Source organism: Sarcophilus harrisii, chromosome 1 (assembly GCF_902635505.1).
Source record: "Sarcophilus harrisii chromosome 1, mSarHar1.11, whole genome shotgun sequence".
Classification (NCBI taxonomy): Eukaryota; Metazoa; Chordata; class Mammalia; order Dasyuromorphia; family Dasyuridae; genus Sarcophilus; species Sarcophilus harrisii.
Window position 1 is genome coordinate 450,271,159 of NC_045426.1, and position 21,059 is coordinate 450,292,217.

Here is a 21,059-nt window from a genome sequence, read left to right on the forward strand (position 1 = left end):
GGATACTCTGTAAAAACACAGGAAAGGAAATCTCTTTTATCCAGATCTTTTAAAAAATGTTTGCTCACATTTACACAATACTTTTCAAGTTTGTAGAGTGATTTTTCATTTGGTCTTCATGAGATAGATGTTATCTTCATTTTACAGATAAGAGATCATCAAAGAACCTGAATGTCAGCATTGATAAACATTTCCATAGGAATGGAACTACCTAAAATTTTTTGAATAAGAGGACTATAGGGAAAGATAGAATGGTGTACTGAATAAAAGATTATTCCTCAAGTCAAGGTGACCTGGATTCATTCAAATCCTTCCACTGACACATAGTGGCAGCAGAATGATGCTGGGCATATCACTAAACTTCTCAGGAAACCAATCTAATCTAATTTCCAAGACCCTTCAGTTGCTGATGAATTGTTAATTTGTACCAAATAAATGACATTTTCACACGAACATTTTTTATGCCATGAAATTATTATTCTTTCCTTCTGTTTGTTCCCTCCCCATCTCACTATGTATTCCTGAACTGTATGACCCTGATCAGGTTAACTTTAGATAATCTTAAGTCTCAATTTCCTCATCTGTTGAAGGATAACATAGCTCATTCTACAAACTGGAAGGGATGCTTCTAAGGTTCAATTTGTACCCTTATACCTCTTTCAATGCTTGGTTTATGCAGGAGAATTTCACAATCTCTAGAATCCTAGCCTTTCCTACTTAAATATAAAACTCCCATGAATCTATCATTCTCTCATTACTATAACAAATTAAAGTAGACTAAGATTTCATCTCAGGATTCCCCCCACCCTTCACCCCGTTCCTTCTTTAGAAGGAGCAGAATATATTCTCAAACTGTCCAAGAACATAGTAATCCCCAATGAGACAATTGAGTAAAATCTCGAAGGTCCCATTCTGAAGGGGATAGCAGATGTTCCAGCAACAGGGCATCTGGCAGATAACTGCACCCTCTTCAACTGTCTACAATCCCTGAGGCCCGAGGGGGAGGCTGCCTGATGTTACCTACCGTGCGGTGGCCTGCCCGCGCAGGAATATATACCGGATATCCCTGCAACGACAACGGCATTCTAGCCGAACTTCTTGTTCTGTATCCATGCGGCCCAATTCCTCGAGGTGGGAGAATCAGGCACTCTCCTGCCTGCAAGAGGCCGCTGCTCAGCCGGCTCCATCCAGCCTCCAGGAGACCAGCTCCGGGCCACGGCTCAGTCTCACGGCATAATCGCCCATCGGTTACCACCTCTGTGGGACCATTGTGGGGATTTCTGAAAGAGGGGAAAGTCAAAGGTCACGGCATGATAGAGACTATCCAGGAGGGCAAAGGGGCCAGTTGAAAGCTATTCAAGCCCAATCAGCTCTAAATCCGCGGGCATTTAGTTGGCCTTGTAATTTCAGATCGATCCCGAATTTAACACACTTTCCTCAAAGTCAGATACCTTCAGCTGCTCCATCCCAGTCGCCCAGATCTGCTCTGACACCCCCATTCACCCTAAAGAGGGAAAGAAAGAAAAGAGGTATGAGTCATTCTCTTTTCCTTGAGTTCCAAACCTTCTCCCTTAGAGGGAGGAAAGAAGGTGGAAGGGAGAAAACGTATTCCCTCCTCTTGGTGCATTGGATGGTCTCACGTCCCATCCAGTGCTAACATGCTATAGTTAGCACCCTTCGTTTAGTTCCCTCCCAAACCCCAGCAGGTGTTCCCCTCGGGAACATTTGTCTGTCCCTCCTTCCTTTCTCTCCACCATCCTCTTATCTTCTAGTAGCTAAGATGGATTTTAGGATCATACTTAAAGCCCCACTTCTCAGGATCATTGACACATAGAGGCAATTCCCTGGGGAATCTACCTGGTTCTAATTTTAGTTCTGGAGCCCTACAAGAACTTCTCTCTGTTGTCTTCACCACTTCTTACCTTCTTTACCCCTCAGTTCTCACAGAACCTAAGTAAAAGATTAATCCCATCCAGTTCAAAATGAAAAGGTGAGAACAGGACTTTCCCATAAACTATTTCCACCATCTCTTTCAGTTCTAGACAGCTAAAATGATAATAATAATGACAATGATGATTATAATTCATGTTTGCACAAATTGGCTTTAAGGCATAAAGAGCAGTTATCTCACCATGATCCTCTGGAGTTAGATTGTGCAAACTTTAGGGAGAGCCATACTTTTACTGAGAGGCAGCATGGCTTAGTATAAAGACAATAAATAGCCAGATCTAGAAGGTAGAGGCTCCAACCCTGAAGGACTTGGTTCCAAATTTGCCTTTTTGATACAGACTGCCTGTGTGGTGGTCTAACTCTGGGCAAATCATTTAGCTTCTCTGCTGTAGGTAACTAGAAGGTGATGGATAATATGTAGTCTTCGTCTGTGGGTTCCCTATACCAAGAAAATCATAGTTGCAGTCCCTGTCCATACTAGTGAAATGTACAAAAGGTCATGGGTAGATAGATGGGAGCAATGGGTAATTTATGAGAAGCTGCTTAACTCAATTTACCAGGATGAGTATAGGAAATATATCTGCTGGTCCAATGAACTGTATGAAATCAGATTCCCTGAGATAAAACAAGCACTTCAATAGGAGAGCAGGCATTTGGTAAAGGCCACTTGGTTATCTCTCCTCCCCAATACCCTGTCTTCTCTCCTTTATACCATCCTTTGGACTGTGAAATTATTTGTTGTTGGTGGGGTTTGTTTGTTTGTTTGTTTGTTTTTGGTAAAGATCATTTATAAGATAGTAGACTAGAGGGGCAATTTAAGATTGGGGGAGGGGCGGATAGGAAGTGAAAAAGAGTGGGGAATACCTGAGGGAAATCTCACCTTGCTAAAAACACATGGTCAGTCACCAAATGCACAACACTTGGGCAGGCAATGGATAATTTATCAGGAAGCCTGATAGGGAGGGGTGGAAGACCTGAGAGCTTGGGTTTATCAGTAGCTGTCAAACAAGGGTTAGGCAGCATGGGGGGCAAAGAGATAATGCCAGGGAAGCTAGTAATAAAATAAATGAGTGGAAGAGGCCTTCTTCATCTCAAGTAAGCAAGCTGCCTGTTCCTCCCTTCCACTCCCCCACCCCCCAATCTTCCAGTAGCTGAGATCTTAGGATCAGCTATAAAACCCCACCTCTCAAGATCATTATATGGGTTCAGGCAGCTCTCTGGATTTCTTTAAGCCCCAAATAAATTCCCACCTTCTACAGATAGTTTCTCCCAACCCCTATTAATTCTAGTAGTTTCCTTCTGTTTCCTATTTATTCTGTATATAGTTTGCTTTATTTTCCCTATTGCACATTGTTTCATCCAATAAAGTCTTTTTTAAAAACTCTTTTTATATCCTCAGAACTTAACATAGTATCAGGCATATAGTAGGCATTTAATAAATGTTTATTGACTGAATGATTGATTATGGCAAGAGAGGCAGGAGTCTGTACAGGACAATGGCTTTGACAAAGTCGATAATCCCTCCCAGAGCTCTGTTAGTATCCAGCAGTCTTCCCTACTTCCTCTTCCTTACCCCCTTCACCTTACCCCCCACCTCCTACCCCCTTCCAAATACAAAGAGACCAGAAAAAGGTCTGGCCCGACAGTCCCTAGTGCCTGCTGTGAATAGTTTAGTCTGCAGAAATCCCAAGCACTGTATTCTCATTGGTCTCCTCCACCCCAGGTTTCTAGCCTGGGGCTCTTCAGGAAGATGAGATGTCTTTGTGTAACCAGGAGTAAACAGCTTCTTCTCCCTAGACTGAAAAAGATAAACTTGTTTAACACAGTCTCTCCCTCCCCCATAAGGTTGGAATCTAGATCTCTTCTCTACTCTCTTTCCATCTGAACAACTCCCATTATTTTGTAAATATCAAGGCTTAAGACCAAAATACCGAAATATTCTTTAGTCATGGGGAAATCCATCTATGTTATAACTTGGATTAAATTATTTGTGTACTTGTCATATCCCTCATTAACAGGTGGTAAATTCCTTCAAAGAAGGCACTCTGACCTATGGTTTCACCAGCCCTTGGCAATGTGCAATGTACCTAACAAAATTGGTGTGTGTAGAATTGATTTCTTTCTGAGTTTAGCCCAGTAGGAAGTAACTGATTGTAGAATGCACTCCTTCCCCCACCCCCACCTTCACCTCCAGCCCCAACCTTAGCCCCAATCTCTTTTGTCTGGCCAAACCCAGACCTACCTGTAACAAGACATAGCACACAACTATAGGAAGGGAGAGCCTTAACTTAGTGCTCTGAGGGTCTGCAGGCCAAGGAATTGGAGTATGAGACTGGTGGACCTCAGATTTGAAACAAAAGCACTGGGGAGACAAAGATGAAAACAGCCCATCATCAAAGAGAGTATATATTCAAAGAGGGAGAAAACATGTAAATAATCAAGACAGATATGATCCATACAGAATAGATAAAAAGTGATCTAAGAGGGGAAAGACGCAAGTAGTAGAGAGACTGGTTATAAAAGGCTTCCTGTAGAAGGTAAAATCTGAGTTCAATCTTGAAGGAAACTAGGAAATTAAGAGGCAGAGATAAAGAGGCAGAACTTTCCAGGCAGAGTAGATAGCCAATGGAGACACGGTGTTTTATCTAGTTGTATATAGACACAGTGTTCTGGTTAAAAGAGGCCAAAAAGTTGGATCTTACAATTCCCAAAGACTCCCTATGGAAAATATTATCCATATCCTGAGAAAGAACATAATAAACATCATGTGTGTGTGTGTCTTTTCCTTGTTTTTTTCTTTTCTTTCTTCACAACATGACTAATGTGGAAATAGGTTTAACATGATTGCACATGGATAACCTATAAGAGATTGCTTACCATTTTAGGAAGGGAAGCTTGGAGAGGGGGAAATATTTGAAACTTAAAATCTTATCTCTATCTTTTAAAATTTTATTTTTATTTTGTACTTTTTACTTTTTTGCAAATTATCTTTATATATAATTGGAAAAAATAAGACTATTTACTAAAAATAAATAAATAAATAGAGCTGTCCCTTAGTGTTTGTAGAATGGATTCAAGCAGATGATTGGAAAACTATGAAGAGTCCAGGTTGGATAGAGTTGTTTTTAAGAGGCAATCAGAATTAAGTGACTAGCTCAGGATCACACAATATCTATCTGAGACTGGCTTTGAACTGAGGTCCTCATGACTCCAGAACTGGTTCTCTATCTACTGCTGTACCTACCTGTCCCTTGAGAAGAATTTTAAATGCTGCACAGAGGACTTTATATTTTGATCCTAGCAGTAATTGCGCTCATTAAACAAAAGGGAAGTTGGAGATGTTTGCTTTTTGAGATCAATGATTTAGAAAAAATTTGGCAGCTGATTGGAGTGATGAGCAATCTGAAGCAGGGTGATTAATTAGAAAGCTAATACAGTAGCCCTGAAGGGAGGGTCAGCTAAGTGAGTAGTGAGAAGACATGTGAAAGAAGATTTGAGGGTAGAAATGTAAGAGTTGAAGAGGTTTTGGTGATAAGTTTCTTGATCAAAGCTGGGTTTCTAGAAGGTTGGTGGTATTCTTGATAGGAAGTTTGCAGAGGAATTAGGAAGTTTGGAAGAGGGGGATAGATTTGAAGGAAACCTTTTCAAACTTCTGTTTGAAATATATTGACTTTTAATATGCCTATAGCACATTCAGTGAGTTATCCAGAATGGAAGTTGATAATGCAGTCCTGGAGTTTAGAAGAGATACTGAGAATCATCTATTTAGAGATGACAATTGAACCTTCTAGGAGCTGATGAAACCACCAAATGAGGGTTTGGAGACAAGAAAGAAGAAAGCCTATGACAGGACCTTAGAAAAATATCCAAGTAGTGGGAATGACGGATGAAGGTCCACCAAAGGAAACCGAGAAGGGATAATCAAACAGGTGGTGGGAGAACTAGAAGAGAGCAGTGTCAAGAAATCCTAGAAGGGAAATACACAGGTAGGATTGACCAACTGTATCAAATGCTGTAGAAAATTCAAGAAGGATGAAGATTGAGAAAAATCTATTAGATCTAATATAGTTAAGTGTGGCCAGATGTATGAAAAAGAATAAAACTGAGAAAGCAAAAGGGAACAATAGGCAATATTTTTGGAATTAGAAAAGATTTTGTTTTCTAGCTATTATTTGGTGCCTCCTTAAGTTGTGTCCCCTTTAATCTTTGGCAGGGGGAGGATGTTCTTGACTCTCAAACCTTCCTGGCATCCTATGGAGTTTTAGAGTAATTCTTCCCTCAAGGATTATTTGGTGTTTATAGAACCATAGACCCCTAGACTTAGGAGGAGAGATTTCTAGGAGAAGGAATTCCACAATAGAAAAGCGGAATGAATTTGGGATCAAAGCACCTGAGTCCTGTCATCTTAAACTTCGTTGACCTTGGGCAAGTACTTCTTTCACCTTCCCTAGCCTATTCCTTCTCTGCAAAATTAGGGGGTTAAAGCAGATCCCTGATTCTCTAACATTTTGGTGTCAGGATTCCTTAAAAATTATCGAGGCCCTTCTCAAAGAGCTTTTGTTTATATCTATTGATATTTGCCATATTAGAAATGAAAATGGATAAAATTTTAAAATGTTTATTAATTCATTAAAAATCATGAACCCATTATATATTAATGTGTAAATAACATTTTTATTAAAAATAACTTTTCTATAATAAAAAAAAGCCTAGCAAGAAAAGTGGCATCATTTTATATATGTTTGCAACTTCCTTTAATGACTTAATTGAAGATATATGGCTTTTCATGTATGTTTCTACATTTAATCTTTTATAATATATTATTTTGGTTGAGGTATAAGAAGAAAAGCTGATTACAGAAAGATATGTATTGGGAAAAGGAAAACATATCTTAATAATCAAATGAAATTTTAGTATTATTATGAATATAGTTTTGATTTCTTAAATCCACTGAAAATATCTGAGAGGATCCCTTAAATCTACTAGCTACACTTTGAAAACTCTTGAATTAGATGACATCTAAAGATCTCTTCCAGTCTAAAGCTATGATCCTAAATTAGAGAATAAGAATCAGAGTAGCCAAAAGAATGACAAACTTCAATTTGAAGAGAATTGATTTCAAATCTAACTTCTTGCTTCAGTTAAAATTTAAAACAAACCAAAAAAAACAAAAAACAAAAAAACACCAGGAATAGGCTTCAGCTGAAGTAAAAAAAAAAAAAAAAAGGCATGGGAGTCCTGATCTTGGACAAAACAAAAGCAAAAATATATCTAATAAAAAGAGATAAGGTAGAGACTACATATTGCTAACAGGTACCATAGATAATGAAGTAATATCAATACTAAAAATATATGCACCAAGTTGTATAGCATACAGATTTTCTTAGAGAAGTTAGGTGACTTAGGGGAAGAAATAGACAACAAAATTATACTAGTGGGGGATTTCAATCTCCCTCTCTCAGAAATAGATAAATCTAATCACAAAATAAACAAGAAATAAATTGATGAGGTGAATAAAATTTTTAGAAAAGTTAGATTTGATTGACTTCTAGAGAAAATTGAATGGGGACAGTAAGGAATATATCTTTTTCTCAGTGGTATGTGGCACCTACATAAAAATTGACCATATATTAGGGACACAAAAACCTCACAAACCAATGCAGAAAGGCAGAAATATTAAATGTATCTTTTTCAGATAATGATGCAATAAAAATCAAATTTTGTTTCTCAGTCATACTAGTTGTGTGACTTTGGACAAGTCATTCAGCTGCCCTGAATCTCAGTTTTCTCATCTGTAAAATGGAGATGCTGATACTTGCACATATCTCACAGGGTTATTGAGAAAATCAAATGAGAAAATGTGTTTGAATTGCTATATAAAATGTCAGCTCTAATTACAATAGAAAGAACACTGGCTTTGTAGTCAAAAGATGTAGGTTCAAACCTTGCTTATCATTTACTACTAACTTTGTAACAATGGGTAAGTCACTTTATCTTTCTGGGTCTCTTTCCTCACAGGTAAATTAAGAAGACTAGTTCCTATCAGGCTTAAAATTCTATGACTCAATAGAAAAGATGTGGTGTAACATGAGATTTCAAATTTTGTCCCTCTTTTGTCTAAAGTAGGCTAGGAGTTAGGACTATAAGGACCAAAGAACAAAGTCCCTAGTCTCAAAAATCTTATATTCTACAGAGAGAATATATGAAATAAACATATGTTTATAAATAAACATTTATAAATAAATAGAATAATGGAGGAAAGAAGGAGTGGTCATATAGTATTTTGTAAATTACTTGAGATAAGCAATAACTTGGATATAGTTTTATTTTGTGATAGCAGTAGTCATGGTTTGTTCGTGGTGGTCAAGTGTTTGCTTCTGTTGGTGCTAAACTGACTCAGAATGATTGACTTTGACCAGATGAAACCAAATTGATCTGGTTCCCTCATCATTAGTTCTCTTATCAATTGAGTTTCATGATAATTTCACACACTCCTCATCACTGTTTTGTTTGTCTGTGGTTTTAAAGAATAGATATTTATCAACAACTATTTATTGAGATAAGCAATAATTTGGATATAGTTTTATTTTGTGATAGCAATAGTCACGGTTAAGTGATCATGTGTTTGTTTCTGTTGGTGCTAAACTGACTCAGAATGTTTGACCTTGACCAGATGAAACCAAATTGATCTGGTTCCCTCATCATTAGTTCTCTTATCAATTGAGTTTCATGATAATTTCACACACTCCTCATCACTGTTTTGTTTGTCTGTGGTTTTAAAGAATAGATATTTATCAACAACCATTTATATTAGTTCAAGGAAACATAAAAAGTTACAGCTTTTAAAGATACTCTTCAAATACTGTTAGAAGCCAGTTCCAATGGCCTTGTGATAAAGAGAGCCATCTGCATTCAGAGAGATGTGGGGACTGGGTGTGGATCACAACATAGTATTTTCACTTTTGTTGTTGTTTACTTGCATTTTGTTTTCTTTTTCATTTTTTTTCCTTTTAGATTTGATTTTTCTTGTGCAGCATGATAATTGTGGAAATATATATAGAAGAACTGCACATGTTTAACATATTGGATTACTTGCTATGTAGGGGAGAGGGGTGAGGAGAAAGGAGAGAAAAAATTTGGAACATAAGGTTTAGCAAGGGTGAATGTTGAAAATTATTTATGCATATGTTTTGAAAATGAAAAGCTTCAATTAAAAAAAACCCTAAATAATGTTAGAGATATTGCAATGATTATTGGTGTGAGAAAATCAAAATTTTCAAGGATCATTCAAGTCCATAACAAAATCAACCTTTGCTCTATAGAGCAAAGTGTAGTAGAAAACAAAAAAAAAAAATGATAAGACCTGAAAAGCAGCCTAATTAATCTTTAGAAAATAAACAAATGATCTTTGAAGGAATCTGGTGGCAGAAGAGATTGTTAAATTGCAATTGTAGGCTATTAAAGTTAGTTTTTAAAAAAACCATCAGCTGCTAACAGTTTCTATGAAGAAAGAGCATGGGCAGGAGAATATAAAGACTAAGTTTGGAAGATATTTTTTATTGGTGAAATAGACTTTTTCATTCAAGGCTATACAAAACAATTGCTAGAGGGAGTTAAGGTAAGACTAAGATCTGAACATTTTCATCAGAGTGTAAAATATGAATTAATGAAAAAACACTAAAAACTTACTACCACCAAATATTTTGTTAAGAGTTATTGGGTTTAAAAAAAAAAAAAACCAAGACAGAACCTACCCTCAAGGAACCTACATTCTAAAGGGGAAGTCAAATCCATAAAGGGAATCTATCAGTAAAAAACAGTAGATTGTTCAACTTAAAATGTTGGGGAATTTTTATTTCTAGTGGGTCTGGAAGTCTTGCCCTCATTGAGGAATGATAAACTCAAATAAATTTAGTGATATACCAAGAAGGAGAATTGTTTTGGAATTATTTATATAACCAAATGTTGGTAGCATACCACACCATGAATAAGATAACATATTGTAAAAAAAAAAAAAAAAAAAAAAAAAAGATAACATATTGTACCATGTCATAACTCCAGAGCAGGTGAAGAAATCTATCTAAAAGATGGAGATTAACATTTTTTGATGTCTTGAGAACTCAACTGCTCTGAACTCTTTTTGAAAATCTATGGGCTAATATAGAGGAGGGGGTGGGGAGAAGGAGGGGAAAATCTGAAACACAAGGGTCAATGCTAAAAAATTATCCGTGCATATGTTTTGAAAATAAAAAGCTTTTTAAAAAAGAAAAGAAAAGAATATGGACTATAATCAGTGCTAGACTGGAAAAATGGGCCATTTATCAAAGATATACTTAGTGTCTAGTGTGATAAAAATGTCATGGTGAAGAATTAAGGAATGTTAAAATCTTAGCCAAATTGTGTAAAAACAAATGTTTAATAGCATTTCCACTCCTTCTATTATTGGTTGCTTGCATTTTTATTTTCCTTCTCAGGTTTTTTTTACCTTCTTTCTAGATCCGATCTTTCTTGAGCAGCAAGATAACTGTATAAATATGTGTATATATATGTACATATACATATATAATATTGTATTTAACATATATTTGAACATATTTAGCATGTATTGGACTACCTGTCATTTAGGGAGGGGGTGGGGGGGGGAAGGAGGAGAAAATTTGGAAAAGAATATTTTACAAGGGTCAATGTTGAAAAATAACCCATGCATATGTTTTATAAATAAAAAGCTATAATAATAATAAAAACAACAACAAATGTTTAAAGCAAAAAGTATATATATCTATATCTATACACACATATATGAAAGCACACATATACATATATGTTTGTGCATTTTTGTTGTTTAATAGTTATGAGTCATGCAACTCTTGGTGATTTTATTTAGGTTTTCTCTGTAAAGATATTGTAGTGGCTTGTGCATTATTAGTGTATAAATTGGTTTAAGTTTACTGAAATAAAAAGTCACTCTGTCAAGATCTCCTAGCAGTGTTCACTTTTATAGTCGTTTAGCCTCTGTAAAATATAGACCTCTGATAGAAATGCTGAGAAAGACCCTTAATTATGCTAGTGTGAATGCTACCTCTATAAACAGTGAAAAATCAGTTAGGGGGCTATTTGTTTTTATTGCATTGTTAAAAGAGCTTAGGATTGATTAGTTTCTGGTAATGTAGCTCTGGTACTGAGAACCTGATGACCTAATTTGCTTCTCCTGTTGTTCTACAGCATCGGGGGTTTGGGATATATATCTATGCCGCTGTCCTAAAATATATGATTTCTATAACTTATAACTTGATACATGGTACAGTATTTCTACATTTTCTCCTAAGCTTCAAATGTATGTAGGTTTTTCCCCCTTCTTCCTTCATTCTCTAAAAAAAAATTTCCAAGTTAAAATAATTCTTTCTTGGTCTTTATTAAGTAATTATATTAATTCTTCAGAGACCTTCATTGGATTGAAAATGCTTTGCTTAGTAGCATTTCTACAAGTGTAGTGAATATTTCAGTTTGAGAACTTTTAGAAAAGATAACTGAATAAATCAAGATTCTTTTTTTGCTTGAAGCATAGATTTTAAGAAAATATGTGTCCTTGACAATTTCCCATCAATAAACTAGTATAAATCTCTGACTAGCACTTCCTTCACTGTCTGTAAACAGTGAGTAGAGATTCAAACACCTGCTCTACCCCATGCAAAAGGCTTCTTACTAGAAATTGATTTGTTGATTTTTTAAATGCCTCTAAATGCCTAAGAATGGTAATCATCTCCATTAAATTTCAGATCGGTAAAAGTAGCAACATATATGATTGACATGATCAAGAATGTCTATGTACTATTTACATATATTTATTTTTTTCTCCTGAAATTATATTGAGGATGATGTATTTGAAAGAGTATGTGACCTTGAGTTGTCATTCTTTTTGAAAACTCAGACTGGTTAGGAAGCCTCCATTAATATCCTAGACCAAGAATGAGTGTTAAGAGCAAAATCCCCAAGGGACATAAGGAGAGGCAATTTTACTGGCTTCTGGACATAGAAATCCTTTTGTTGAAATGTATGCTGAATCCATCGAATTAGATATTAAAGTTAATTTCTCTATAAAACTAAACTAAGTAATAGATAAGCACTGAATAAAATTTTGAAGATTCTTGGAGATATCTTACAATTATTTATTATAATTTTATGCTTTGAAAACAAATCTAATCTTTGCTATGACTACCACATTTTTAAAAAAAGAAAATCACAAAATTTGGAACATTAAGGTTATAGAGTTATGGAAACATTCAGACATTGGGGATGTAATTGCAAATCAATAAAAATCTTTTTGGAAACTATAGTGTTTTAAAAGCCTTTAAAATTATTAACCCAAATAGGTAATTAATCTATTAAATAACAATTAATTTGTATTAACCTACAAATTCTTGTAAAAAAACAAATAATTCTTTTATTAGAAATATACTCTAAGAAGGTTACCAAAAAGAAACACACACACACACACACACACACACACACGAATTTTATACATTAAAAAAACAGTTTATAAAACTACTAGGCAGCATATGGTAAAATCGGAAGAAATTAGTCTTCTGACTCTGACAGTGATTATTTGAACATCAGACAACTCTCTAAAATGAGAAATATAAGTAATAGGTGGGGAGAAGGGACAGAAGAGGGGTAGAGTTCCTATACTGGACTATATATATCAGGCCTTTGACTGATGACTAAAGAACTGGAGGTCTTTGTGGGTAAGTTCATTCTTATCTAGATGCTGTTTCTCCTCCCTCATCTAATTGTGCTCAGCACACAGTTCCTTAATTCAAATTTGTTATAAAAACAACCACCCTGAAAGCAACCTAAAGGAGAATAAGGAAATAAACAAACTGTAGCCTATTATAATGTAATTAGGAATGAATGACTAACATGTCAGTTAGGTGGCTCTGGTGACAGAACTTTGGAATTGGAATTAGGAAGACCTGAATTCAACTAAGACCTCTTACTTAGCGGTATGACCCTAATCAAATTTGCCAAGAAAATCCCTAAAGATGGTATGCTCCAAGGGATCAAAAAAAGTAGGATATAACTGAAGAATGATGTGAAAAATAAAATCAAATATGCAAAGACTGTAAGGAATAATGCAAAATAAAGGAAAGAGAGCCAGGAATTGGCACCTACATCATTTTTAATTACAATAAAAGGAAAACACATATATGGGGGATTCATACTGACAATGGAAAAAGACACCGAAAGGGAATAACTGAGAAATGCTTATATAGTCTGCCTATACATGGAAAGTCTTGGAGTTTGTTTCAATAGCTATAAATTTAAGTTTGCTGTTTAAAGTTAAGTTCATAATAAATTCATTTCTCCAGTCTTCCAAGAATCTGTCTTCTTTTTGGTTTAAGTACTTCTTCCAAAATATTAGCTCTACCACCATCACCTTGCAGCAAGCTTCTTGAGGATCTCTGAAGGCAGGGAGCCTGGTTCTTGGACAACAGACACCATATCCTTGCTTCCCTGGACCTCAGTCTTGAAGCCTTTCCAGCTAGGTTGGACCTCCTTGAGCTTCTGCTCTTTTGGCACAATCTTCAAGAAAACCCAGGACCATCTCTGAACCTTTGAAAAAGGCATTGGGGATAGGATTTTATGGGTTGTCATATATGACAGAATTTTAGGATTTGACTGGATCTCAGGAACCATGTAGGTCAGCCACAGTTAATGAAACTCCACAGCATCTTTAGCCAGTAAACATCTAGTCTCAGGCTGAAGAACTCTATTGAAGGAACTCATATATTTTTCCCCCTCTGAGGCAACTGCACATCTACTTCCTGTAAGTCTAATTTACAAGAAAATTTTCTGATGTTAGGCCTAAATTTGATTCTGTGGAACTTTTACCTACTGTTCCCAGTTCTGTTTGACCATATGAAATCAAATAGAACAAATCTAATTTCTCTTCTATAGGAAAGCCCTTCAAATATTTGAAGCTATCTCTCCTGTTTACAACTCTACTCCTACTGTCCTTCAGTCTTGTCCTCCGGCAGGCTAAACACCCCTGGTTTCTTCAACAGACACTTAAATAGCATGGATCCCAGGTCTATCATATCCTTGTTGCTTTTTTCTGAACCTTTTCCAGTTTATCAGTGTCTTTTCTTAATCTGTGACACAGAACAGAACATAAGATTTTTTCTATTTTCCACCTGTGGTCTCTTCTAGGAAGATGTTAATATTTTACTTATTAAAAACTTTTGAAAAATGCATATTATATTGGGTTACTTGTCCACTGTGGGAGGGGGAGAGGGAGAGAAAAAAAAATAGAAGTTTTGTAGGGGTGAAAATTATCCATGTATATATTTTGAAAATAAAAAGCTATAATTTAAAAAAAAAAGCTTCACTACATGCTGAATGTGATTTAGTAATGATCATGATAAAATTTAACCTTGACTTGGGAAAGAAGGCATATTGTGGGATTTCTTATGTCTTATGTTTTTGTTTTCTTTGGAATAGACAAGTAGAAAAATAATCTAAATAAGAGATCAAATTTAGAATCCAGGAAGCTCTTACTTTGAACATTTTAATTCCAGATTGTGCAACATGCAGAGCAGAGGAGGTACATGCAGAGCAGTAGGAAAACACTGGATAACATATTTTTGCTAAAAGCATCCTGTAAGTATAAAATGCTGTTAAATGATGCCTCCTAATGGTATAGTAGTTGGATAATGTCTGGTGGTTGCAATTTTTAATGCAGAATTGCCTTGTCTTTATCAATCAATTGATAGTTAGAATTTTAAATCTAGAATTGCCTTACTTAGAGGAAATATTTGTTCAATAAAATATGAATATTTTGAAATCCATTCTAGGTGACTTTAAAATTATTTTAGGATTCTAAACTTAATTATTTTTTTCAATTATATGTAAAGATAATTTTCAATATTCATTTTTGTAAGATTTTGAGTTTAAAATTTTTTTTCTCCCTCCCTTATTTACTTCCTCCCTCCCTGAAACAGCAAGCAATCTGATATAGGCGATATATTTACAATCATGTTAAACATATTTCTATATTAGCCATGTTGTGAAAGAGAATCAGAACAAAAGGAAATAACCACAAGAAAAAAAAAAGCAAAGGAAAAAAATTTTTAAAGTAAAATTAGTATGCCTTGGTCTCCATCTTCCTCCCTCTCTGGATGTGGATGGAATTTTCCATCCCTAGTCCATTGGAATTGCCTCAGACAATTGTATTGCTAAGAAGAGCTCAATCTATTATACTTGATCATCATACGATCTTCTTATTACTTTGTACAATGTTCTGGTTTTGTACACTTCGCTCAGCATCAGTTCATGTAAGTCTGTCTAGGTTTTTCAACATTTCTTATAGCACAATAGTATCGTATTACATTCACATACCTCAATTTGTTTAGCCATTTCCCAATTGTTAGGCATCCTCTTAATTTCCAATTCTTTGCCACCACAAAAAAGAGCTGCTATAAATATTTCTATACATGTTGGTCCATTTCCCTTTTTTATGTTCTCTTTGGAACATATTTAATATCCTTTGATCCAGCAATATCACTACTAGGTCTTTATCTCTCCCCCCCCCCCCCCCCCCCAAGTTTTTTGAAGTGAAGTTATGTGACCATTTTAAATGTTTTTGCTTCATCAGGGTAAGGGAACAGTATAAAATTTGCTTTACTAATATTTCTTAATTTTAAAAAATGAATTACTTTTTCTACATGTGAATACTCTGTATTACAGTAGTTTAATTGTTAGAAATGGTGTAGTGGAAAGACCACTGAACATGGAGGCTTTGGAGACTTCCATTAATTATGTGAGGGCAATTCTTCTAACCTTTATGAACCTGTTTCAGCTGTAATATAGCATCATAGGATTAGAGCCAGAAGGAAGTAAAGAAGGAAACATGCATTTATTATATGCCAAATACTGAACTAAGTGCTTTACAGATATTATCTTACTTGATCTTCATAATTGTAGGAGGTAATCCCCATTTTATAGTGATGTGCCTATGGATCATACAGCTATTAAGTATCTAAGGCTGTATTTGAACTTAGGTCTTCCTAAATAAAGATCTGGCAGACCAAACAATGTGCCATCAAGCTGCCTTATCTGGTCCTTTCCTTGTCCAAATTGTAACATAGAATTTTATTTATTTTTTTCGGTATTTGAAATATTTATATAAAAGAATTTCTTTTTAAAAAATCATTTTAAAATATTGCCTTTATTTTCCTTTATTTAGGAACAATCTCATCTGCAATCATATACAAATATAATAAACTTGACATATTTCATGGCTCTCTATGGTCCATATAAACTTAAATATGAATCTTTTCCTCTTTATGTAAATATATAACTTAAATATTATGTAACATACAGATTTTATTTTTGCATATCACTTTAAAATCATAATAAAGCGTTGGATTCTTATTCTTACTAAAATGTGAAAATGTGATGAATTTAGTACCACCTTAGAGTGAAATAATGTTATATGTTCTGCATATATTTTGATGTATAGAATTTGATTGTAAACTTGGAAAATTTTGCTTGAGTTAACCATACTCACTCAGCTAGTTAGGGGAAAATCCAGGATCTGAATTTAGGACAAGTTGAGCTATGATTATCGTTATTTGGCTGACTTATATTTACTTATTTTTTTGGGGGGTAGGCATTCCGGATTAAATAACTTGCCCAAAATCCAAAACTAGTAAGTGTCTGAGTCAAGTTCTCCTGACTCTAGGTCCACTGCTCTATCCATTCCTCCACCTACCTCTCCCTCTATTGTACTATTGATTTAACACTATATATACTTTATTACTCAGAAAAATACTCTTTGGTTTTACTATTTAGTAATTATTTTATGAGTCATTGACATGACTGTAATCTGGCACTAATATATCACTAGACTGGTTTGGTACCCATGTTCTGATTTAGAGATTTTTAAGAAATCAAGAGAATTATTAACATCAGTTTTTTAAAAATGGGAACTATTAAGTATAAAAATAATAGCATTCAAATCTGGAAAAAGGCCACTTTGAGGCCTTTGAGGTCTCTTTATTTCAAACTGAGACCCAGAAAGATGGTTATTTAAGTAGTAAATAGAGGACCCAGAATTTAAACTGAGTCCTTCTGACTCCAAATACATTTTTTATTCTGAGGCAGTCAGGTGATAAAGTGACTAAGTGCTTGGCCTGGCATAGAAATACTGTAGTTCAAATTCAGCCTCAGACATTTACATTTGTTTGAACTTGGACAAATGATTTAACCTCTGTCTGCCTTGGTTTCCTCAACTGTTAAAAAAAAAAAAAGGCGGGGGGGGGGGGAATCCTTGATAGCACCTACCTTTTAGGGTTGTTGTGAAGAACAAGTTAGGTAATAATTTTTTTCTTTTTTTAAATTATAGCTTTTTATATACAAAACATATGCATGGGTAATTTTTCAGCATTGACCCTTGCAAAACTTTCTGTTCCAACTTTTCCCCTCCTTCCCTCCACCTTCTCCCCTAGATAGCAGGTAGTCGTCCCATACATGTTAAATATGTTAAAGTATATGTTAAATATAGTATATGTATACATATTTATACAGTTATCTTGTTGCATAAGAAAGATCGGATTTAGAAAGAAGGTAAGAATAACCTGAGAAGAAAAAACAAAAATGCAAGCAAACAACAAGTTAGATAATATTTAAGAACAACTTCATGTACTTCTTGGCACATAGTAGGTACTAAATAAATGCTGGTTTCTTTCTTTTCTTCCATTTATAAATCCTGTGATGGCCATGATTTACGCAGCACTTTACAGTTTACAGTGCCTGGAACATAGTAGGTACAACATAAATGCACATTCCTTTCTCCCATGCCATAGTGTCTAATATTTTTATATTGCTTTAGGGTTTAGAAAGTCTTTTCCCCAAAAAGATGCAGAGAGGTAAACATTTTTGTCCTCCTCTATTCAGATAAGGAGAAAGGAATTGAGAGGCTAATTGTTTTGTCCATATCACACAGATAACAAGTATTAAGGCCTGGTCCAATGATCTTTCCCACTATCTCCTGAAGCCTCTACATTTGTAGAGGCTAAAGGTCAAGGCTGAATAGTATAACACAATGCTTTTTGCCTTTAGGGTTTAAACAATCTAGCACAAGCTGAGGAGATTGGGGGAATTTATTTTCCCCAATTAGAGCAGCTGTGTTTTTTCAATGTTATCTTCTTATGGATTCTCAAACTCACTTATATGGGTATCCTCCCCATCACTGGTATTGCAACACATGTTAGTCCCTCCTTTCCATCTTTTGAGATTCTTATCCAAATCATCCTGTGTATAAGTCCTTCACAAGAAGTCCAGAATATGTTAGCGGATTCTTATAATTACCTAGACATTGTGTGGATACAAATGAAATCTTGAATTGTTTCTTGGTGAGTCATCCCACTTTATAAAGTGTTAATGTCTTTCTAGTATGCTAAATGCCCAAGTGGGCTGGAGCCAGACAGCTGATTGCTAAATTTTCAGTGTGAGCATTTACACCTCAGATATCAGGCTACATATCAGAGCTTGATATCTTATTTTGTTGCCTGAATTTAGGAAAATGTAAAGAATGCAGATTAAACTTAAAAGTATATGTGCAGACATTTCTTCTTCCTTCCCTCTCTCCTCAATTTTTTTAAACATTTACCTGAATACCATAAACATTTTGCTCCATAAAATTGCTGGAGCTCCACAAGAATGCAGGAGAAGGCTTGGGTAATAAAGTCAACGCCAGACTGGAGGTCTAATAACCACAGGCTAACAACAACAACAATAATATATCAACTGGTGTTTATTTAGTGCTTTAAGATTTGCAGAGTGCTTTATATCCATTATCTTATTTAAAGCCTTAAAACACTGCTGCCTAGTGGTAGTTATAACCAAAGATAACCTCCCTGGAAAGAAATCTTATTTGTAGGCTGAAATTTATGCAAATGATAGGAAAGAGAAATTTGAGGCAACTTGGCAAAGATGACCAAAAATGAGAAGAGTGTTGGAAGGATTGTGGAAAAATAAGAATACTATCAGCTGTTGATGGAACTATGCATTGATCTGGAAGTTCTGGAAACCAATTTGAAATTACATTAAAAAAATGATTAAAATGCCCATGCTCTTTGTCCCAGAACATCTATTCCAACAAGAGCAAAAATTGAAAGGCTTCATATATTCTAAAATATTCTTAGCAGCATTGTGTGTATGTGTGTACTTATATATCCACAAATATGTTATCCATCAATTAAGAATTGGCTAAACAAATTGTAGTATTACAAAATATGTAGTACATGTAGTAATGTAATATCATTACAAGGAATTTTGAATATTAAGAATACAGGATACAAAAATCAAATGAAGGTGGCCTAGCTGTACCAGATCTAAAATTATATTATAAAGCAGCAGTTACTAAAACCATCTGGTATTGGCTAAGAAATAGACTAGTTGATCAATGGAATAGAGGTTAGGTTCAAAGGACAAAACAGCCAATAACTTTAATAATCTAATATTTGACAAACCTAAAGACCCCAGTTTTTGGTATAAGAATGCATTATTTGACAAAAATTACTGGGAAAATTGGAAATTAGTATGGCAGAAACTAGGCATTGACCCATACTTAACACTGTACACCAAGATAAGGTCAAAATGGGTTCATGATCTAGGCATAAAGAATGAGATTATAAATAAATTGGAAGAATATAGGATAATTTACTTCTCAGACCTGTGGAAGAGGAAGGAATTTATGACCAAAGAAGAACTAGAGATCACTATTGACTACAAAATAGAAAATTTTGATTATATCAAATTGAAAAGTTTTTGTACAAACAAAACTAATGCAGACAAGATTAGAAGGGAAGCAATAAACTGGGAAAACATTTTTACAGTCAAAGGTTCTGATAAAGGCCTCATTTCCAAAATATATAGAGAATTGACTCTAATTTATAAGAAATCAAGCCATTCTCCAATTGATAAATGGTCAAAGGATATGAACAGACAATTCTCAAACAAAGAAATTGAAACTATTTCTAGCCATATGAAAATATGCTCCAAATCATAATTAATCAGAGAAATGCAAATTAAGACAACTCTGAGATACCACTATATACCTGTCAGATTGGCCAGAATGACAGGGAAAGATAATGCAGAATGTTGGAGGGGATGGGGGAAAACAGGGACACTGATATATTGTTGGTGGAATTGTGAATACATCCAGCTATTCTGGAGAGCAGTTTGGAACTATGCTCACAAAGTTATCAAACTGTGCATACCCTTTGACCCAGCAGTGTTACTACTGGGCTTATACCCCAAAGAGATACTAAAGAAGGGAAAGGGACCTATATGTGCCAAAATGTTTGTGGCAGCCCTGTTTGTAGTGGCCAGAAGCTGGAAAATGAATGGATGCCCATCAATTGGAGAATGGTTGAGTAAATTGTGGTATATGAATGTTATGGAATATTATTGTTCTGTAAGAAATGACCAGCAGGATGAATACAGAGAGGATTGGAGAGACTTACCTGAACTGATGCTAACTGAAATGAACAGAACCAGGAGATCATTATATACGTCAACAACGATACTGTATGAGGATGTATTCTGATGGAAATGGATTTCTTTGACAAAGAGAAGATCTAGCTCAGTTTCAATTGATCAAAGATGGACAGAAGCAGCTACACCCAAAGAAAGAACACTGGGAAATGAATGTAAACTGTTTGCATTTTTGTCTTTCTTCCCAGGTTATTTTTACCTTCTGAATCCAATTCTTCCTGTGCAACAAGAGAACTGTTCAGCTCTGCACACATATATTGTATCTAGGATACACTGTAACATATTTAACTTGTATAGGACTGCTTGCCATCTAGGGGAGGGAGTGGAGGGAGAGAGGGGAAAAATCGGAACAGAAGTGAGTGCAAGGGATAATGTTGTAAAAAAAACTACCCAGGCATGGGCTCTGTCAATAAAAAGTTATAATAAAAAAAAAAAAAAAAAAAGAATTCAGGAGGGAATATGTGGTAGCACACACTAATAATCCTTGCTTTTGGGGAGGAAGAGGCTGGCAGCTATTTGGAGATCTGGAGTTTTGAGCTATGGGGTGTGCT

General features: G+C 35.2%; 1 protein-coding gene across 2 annotated transcripts in view; it reads left to right on the forward strand.

Annotated features, from left to right (window-relative positions):
- Window positions 1-1,249: 1,249 nt before the first annotated feature.
- The window catches only part of SLCO5A1 (solute carrier organic anion transporter family member 5A1), a 407,994-nt gene continuing 388,184 nt past the window's right edge, over window positions 1,250-21,059 (forward strand). Inside the window, exons 1-2 of one of the 2 annotated variants that reach the window (XM_031946281.1) lie at window positions 1,250-1,529; window positions 14,526-14,607. The gene's annotated coding sequence lies outside the window, so the exon portion shown is untranslated. The remainder of the gene's footprint in view (window positions 1,530-14,525; window positions 14,608-21,059) is intronic. The other variant, XM_003759718.2, reaches the window with a different exon arrangement.